The sequence below is a fragment of the Curcuma longa genome, chromosome 10 (genome assembly GCF_044706935.1).
Source record: "Curcuma longa cultivar G26 ecotype Majalengka, Jawa Barat chromosome 10, ITB_CL_G26_1.1, whole genome shotgun sequence".
NCBI classification, from domain to species: domain Eukaryota; kingdom Viridiplantae; phylum Streptophyta; class Magnoliopsida; order Zingiberales; family Zingiberaceae; genus Curcuma; species Curcuma longa.
In genome coordinates this window covers 483,325-489,104 of record NC_133870.1, presented here as the reverse complement: position 1 = coordinate 489,104, position 5,780 = coordinate 483,325, and the positions used below count along the sequence as shown (strand labels likewise).

The 5,780-nt window shown below is 36.4% G+C and overlaps 1 non-coding gene and 1 pseudogene across 1 annotated transcript; both read left to right on the top strand.

Annotated features, from left to right (window-relative positions):
* The first annotated feature begins 1,626 nt into the window (after positions 1–1,626).
* Positions 1,627–1,697, top strand: TRNAC-GCA (transfer RNA cysteine (anticodon GCA)). Its single transcript has one exon. It is a non-coding gene; the product is annotated as a tRNA-Cys (tRNA).
* A 1,428-nt stretch (positions 1,698–3,125) lies between these two features.
* On the top strand, positions 3,126–5,541 carry LOC141836015 (uncharacterized; annotated as a pseudogene).
* Positions 5,542–5,780: the final 239 nt, after the last annotated feature.

Genomic DNA, 5,780 nt, shown 5'->3' with positions numbered 1-5,780 from the left:
AGGGCCCAACACAAAAATTGAAACTGTCTAGCCTTGAAAGTGCCCAGAATTATCAGCTGAATGTGCACAGTCTTTCTGTTACATACTTTGATAGAGTAATGAAGTTTCAAGTATTGCATCAGCAGATCGTTAGTTGCTTTGTAACTAACATTCCTGCAGGGACATATAAGGGTTCAATGAAATTGCATTTCAAATTATTGCAGACTGTGCATTTCTGTTTTCCTAGGCAAATATTTTCTGAGACCGAGTTTCCCTTTTTCACATTTTTTTGAAGCAAGATTGTGCAATTTTGGTAAGCCCACCATAATGTTTGGGCACCTTGGAGATGTTATTGCAGTCAACTTCTGTAGCTGTCAAGATCATGGGAATTAAAACTTGTAGATTCTTACTACACTGGTTACTATGCTTATGTGACAGGTAACAAATCCCTTTTCATTGTAATGCTATCAATGGAAGTAAATGAAGTGACCTTGTCAACTACTCTGCCAGTAAATCTCATTAGTTCATCCGAACTGAAGATTCAAGGTAGCAATCAATGGCAGCCTCTTCAGACTTTTGTGACAATATCCAACCATTTTGTGTTTAAAGGAAAAGGACTTAGATTCCGTGGAACAATTAGTGACTGTAACAGTGCAATACAACAGTTGTACTATCAAGTAAGTGCATAATATAGTCTACGCTTGTCTTAAAACAGAAGCAGTGAAGAAAAAGAATACCATGGGAATTTACATTAGACAAAATTGGTAATATTTATGTTTATTTGTTTATGATGTAAATGTTTGTCTTAATCCTAACACCTAGGATGGTACTCACCCAATTTCTGCTTGTTATTCTGCTTTTTGTTGCATCTTAAACCCAACAGGCTTCTAAACTCATGTTTGACTATAGTGACCTTACTAAAAGAAATTTGTGGAATAAAACTATATCGTCTAGGCTTCTAACCCCAGAATTTTATTTTGCCTATGAAGGCATTAGCTCACTATTTATCGAACCATATGGATCGATTTCGCAATGATGGAATGTATATTCTGTTTACTGAATCACATGAAATTTTAGACAACCCCGTAAATGTACTTCATACGTATGAGTATATATATAACTATATATATATAATATAATATATGGATTTATGGAATATGATTGAATTGCGTAATAGGAATAATATTTCCTAAGTAAAGTATATGCCGGTATAGCTATCCACCTATCCACATATCTCATCTCATCTTTTTTTTATAGCAATTTTGCTTGTGGCAACAGAAGTCAGGTCACACTATATCATAATTTCCACTTTTTCTATTGTATTATAGAAAACGAAAAAAAAAGCACGACGATTCCCTATAAGGATATGGGATATGTACATAAAAAAGACTCGTCCCGGTATATGTGTAACAATTTTTGTTTTTGGGGTGTGGGTTTACATATACACATATAATATATATTGTTATATTTGAATTGATTTGTTATGCCAGTAAGGAAAGGCAACAATTTGAGATACAAATTGAAGAACTTTTCACTAATTCAAAAAAAAAAAGAAAAGAATTAGTAATAGAATCTTAGTAAAAGAATATGGATGAATACTCTTTTTTTACCTATTTTATATTTTTTTTTTAGATTTGGATCGGATTTGGCGACATGGCCAAGTGGTAAGGCAGGGGACTGCAAATCCTTTATCCCCAGTTCAAATCTGGGTGTCGCCTGATTAACAAAAAACGGGGGATTTCTTATTCTACTGATTTAATTCGACGAATTTTGTCCCCGGAGCCGGAGAAGTATAAGCGCCTGTCGATAGTTTTTTTTTCTCAAAATCTGGTCCTTGGGTGTGGCTCAAACCGATACAAATAGGGATGAAGTGAGTCTTACTTAGTAATATGATTGACTCTCACTATAAAAAAAAATAGTGAGAGTCAATTCTGGGATTCAGAACGACGAAAATCAGAGGTCGAAAGTATCCAAAGGTTCCTAAAAGACAATCCATTTTTCTCCTAGGATTGAAGAAGAGATTGTACGAAAGAGTATCAAGAATTCCTAATTATTTTTCACTACCATTACTAAAATTGTGTCTACTGACTCCATCTGGAATTAGATTGGATAGGCTGATGGGAAATCCATTTAAGAGTTGTGGAAAGGATTGAAGAAACTTTGTATCCAGACTCACGAGGGTCTCTGAGTAATCAAACATTCAATCAGGATAGTCGGTCAACTCTTATTTTTATAGAGTAAAAGTAAAAGTCGAAAAAAAAAAAAGGGTAACAAACAATAGGTCTTAGTATTCCCACATGTTTCATTTCATTAGGATAGAAGTATTCCTTTGCTATCTAATTTTCCAAGAAAAAGTATGTGTATCATATCTGTACTTAATACTTATACTTCAAAATTCTACCAGAAATCTTAGAATATTGTTACAAGTAGATTCATTGGATTGGTTCATTAATAGCTTTAAGTCAGAATTATTTTTTGACTCTGCGCCATTAATTCCACTATGATTATCGATCAATAATTAAATAATTCCTTCATAGAGATAGGAGACATAATTCATATGGATATTGTAAGTCTCGCTTGGGCTGCTTTAATGGTAGTCTTTACATTTTCCCTCTCACTCGTAGTATGGGGAAGGAGTGGACTTTAGGGAGGGGTACTACTAGTTTTTTAATTTAATTGTATGAATTGTTTAATTGAGCGTTTTGCAAAGCTTTTTCTTTTGTCTCTGTTTCAAAATTATACTGAAATACAGTAATGAATAAGAAAATACAATAATGAATAATAACCATTCGATCAAACAATGAATGATTACTTTACTATAGTTCTAGTTCTATTTCGAAACTAAAATCTACGCATGATAGGAAAATTTTTTCAACCGGATTCTATGGGTTTTTTATTTTTTTCTTTATTTGTTTCCCTCTTTTTTTACTTTTACTGTTCTAAGAGAACATAAAGTCGTTCCGCTAATCTAATTAGATTAATATTACTTTAGCAAGCAGGTCCCATTAAAGCCAGCTGCACTAGTACCTTTTGTTCCAAATAAACTTATTCAGGAACAACAAAACTATATAACCTGGTGTGAAACTGAGATTACCAGGCTCCAGCAGGAGGTAACTTTTTACAAAACCCATTATGAAGCTTTATTAATGGAAAGGGATTTCGAAGAAGATTTTCAACAGTTAGAAAAGGGTAAACAACCTCTAACTGATGAAACAGAACAGGAGGAAGTGGAAGTTGCAAACGTTCTACTAAGCAATATAACCACTAAAGAAGGAGGAGGACCAAGGTTAGTTCGCAATATGTTATATAATCTAACCGTTGAATTTGATATCCCAGGAGTACCGAAATTCATATTACGAGCTATCCTGGATACTGGAGCAACCACTTGCTGTGTGGACCAAAAATCAACTCCAAAAGAAGCCCTTGAAGAGAATTCATATGTGGTCCAATTCAGTGGAATTAATTCCAAACAAACTGCTCGGATGAAGCTTAAACAGGGTAAAATGTTCATTGGGGGTAATTATTTCCGAATTCCCTATACATACAGTTTTCCCATGGTATTAGGGGATGATATACAAATGATTATTGGGTGCAATTTTATAAGAGCAATGCATGGTGGTGTCCGAATTGAAGGGAATACAGTTACTTTTTATAAAAATCTTACCACAATTAATACTCTGCCCTCAGTTGTGTCTGCAGCAGCTATAGAAGAATTGGATATGGAAGAGGAAGAGTATATACAAATTCAAGAAATGGTGTATTACAACCTGGGGCAATCAACTAAAAGTTTCCAGATTAAATTTCAGTTGTTACTTAAGGCCTTAAGGGAGCAAGGTTTCATTGGAGAAAATCCCCTGAAACATTGGCCAAAAAAACCAAGTTATGTGCTACCTTGACATCAAAAACCCTGATTTCACAATTGAAGATAGGCCTTTGAAACACCTAACACCACAGCAAAAGGAGTCTTTTCCAAACATGTCAAGGATTTGTTAAAGATTGGAGTAATTCGTCCAAGCACCAGTCGTCACAGAACCACAGCAATAATAGTCAACTCAGGTACTTCTATTGACCCTAAAATAGGCAGAGAAGTAAAAGGAAAGGAGCGGATGGTGTTTAATTACAAACGTCTCAATGACTTAACTCACAAGGATCAGTACAGTTTGCCAGGAATCAACACTATCCTTCAAAAGGTCAGTAGCAGTAAAATTTATTCTAAGTTTGATCTAAAAAGTGGATTCCATCAGGTGGCAATGCATCCAGAGTCTATACCATGGACTGCCTTCTGGGTACCTGACGGATTATATGAGTGGCTGGTAATGCCATTTGGACTTAAAAAAGCCCCAGCAATTTTTCAGAGAAAAATGGACAAATGCTTTGAAGGTACTTCTGATTTTATTGCGGTATACATTGATGATATTCTTGTATTTTCTAGAAATCTGGATGAGCATGCAAAACACCTGGAAACTATGCTAGAAATATGCAAGAAAAATGGGTTGGTTCTAAGCCCAACCAAAATGAAGATTGCTGTACCAGAAATTGAGTTTCTTGGGGCAATACTTGGTAACAAAAGGATAAAGTTGCAACCCCACATTATCTCCAAGATCACTGAGTTCAAAAATGAGGACTTACAGACCACTAAAGGTATGAAGTCATGGCTCGGATTATTAAATTATGCCCGAAATTATATACCCAATCTTGGCAGATTATTAAGCCCATTATATGCCAAGACCAGCCCAACAGGAGATAAACGAATGAATAGTCAAGACTGGGCTTTGGTGCAAGAGATTAAGAAAACAGTACAAAACTTGCCAGATTTAGAGGTCCCACCTGAAAACTGTTTTGTTTTGCTTGAAGTTGATGGCTGTATGGAAGGATGGGGAGGGATCTGCAAATGGAAGCTCAAAAAATATGATCCCAAAGGAACAGAAAAAATTTGTGCGTATGCCAGTGGCAAATTCAACCCACCAAAAGCTGCAATTGATGCTGAAATATATGCTGTTATGAATTCTCTAGATGCACTGAAGATTTATTTTCTTGACAAAAAGGAGCTGATAATTCGTACAGATTGTCAAGCGATTATAAGTTTCTTTGGCAAATCTTCCACAAATAAACCTTCCAGAGTCAGATGGGTGGCATTCGCAGACTTTATTACCGGCACAAGGAATAACCATTACGTTTGAGCATATTGATGGAAAGGATAATCAGCTAGCTGATGCCCTTTCCAGGCTAATTAATTCTCTTATTTTTACAGAATGGTCGAACCAAGGAATTTTGAGCAGGTTGGAGCTGGTAGCAGCAGCTCTACAGGAGGTCCAGGAGAAACCAACCAAGGAAGCCCAGAACCAGATGACTCAAGTTCTAACCCAGATCCACAATTCGCTTATCAATACCAACAAGTACTCCTCAAAGAACGGAAGCTCTTTGATGAACGACGAAAAATCCACAGAGGACTCTCCCTCGAAGAATGCAAGGGCAACTCTGAACAGTTACACAAGATCCAGCAACAGGCAAGTAAATATGCAATCCAGGCCCTCCAGCAGCTCAGGCTGCTGCACTCCATGAAATTACAGGCTTGGGTAGCAAGGAGTGGAGGCAAAGACAACTGGTGGAAAGACTGGTTACCCACAATACGACAAATCGATGACCAGCTGGAAACAGCTGTAAAGCTTACAGAAGATGCTAGCAAAAGGATTGCCTCCTTCCAACTCTGGTAAAGTAAAGAAGATTCTCCCTTATCCAAAAGGATAAGATCACCAGCTATAAAGGTGATCTCTCCATCTGGTGTGTACTATTAGTGCCCT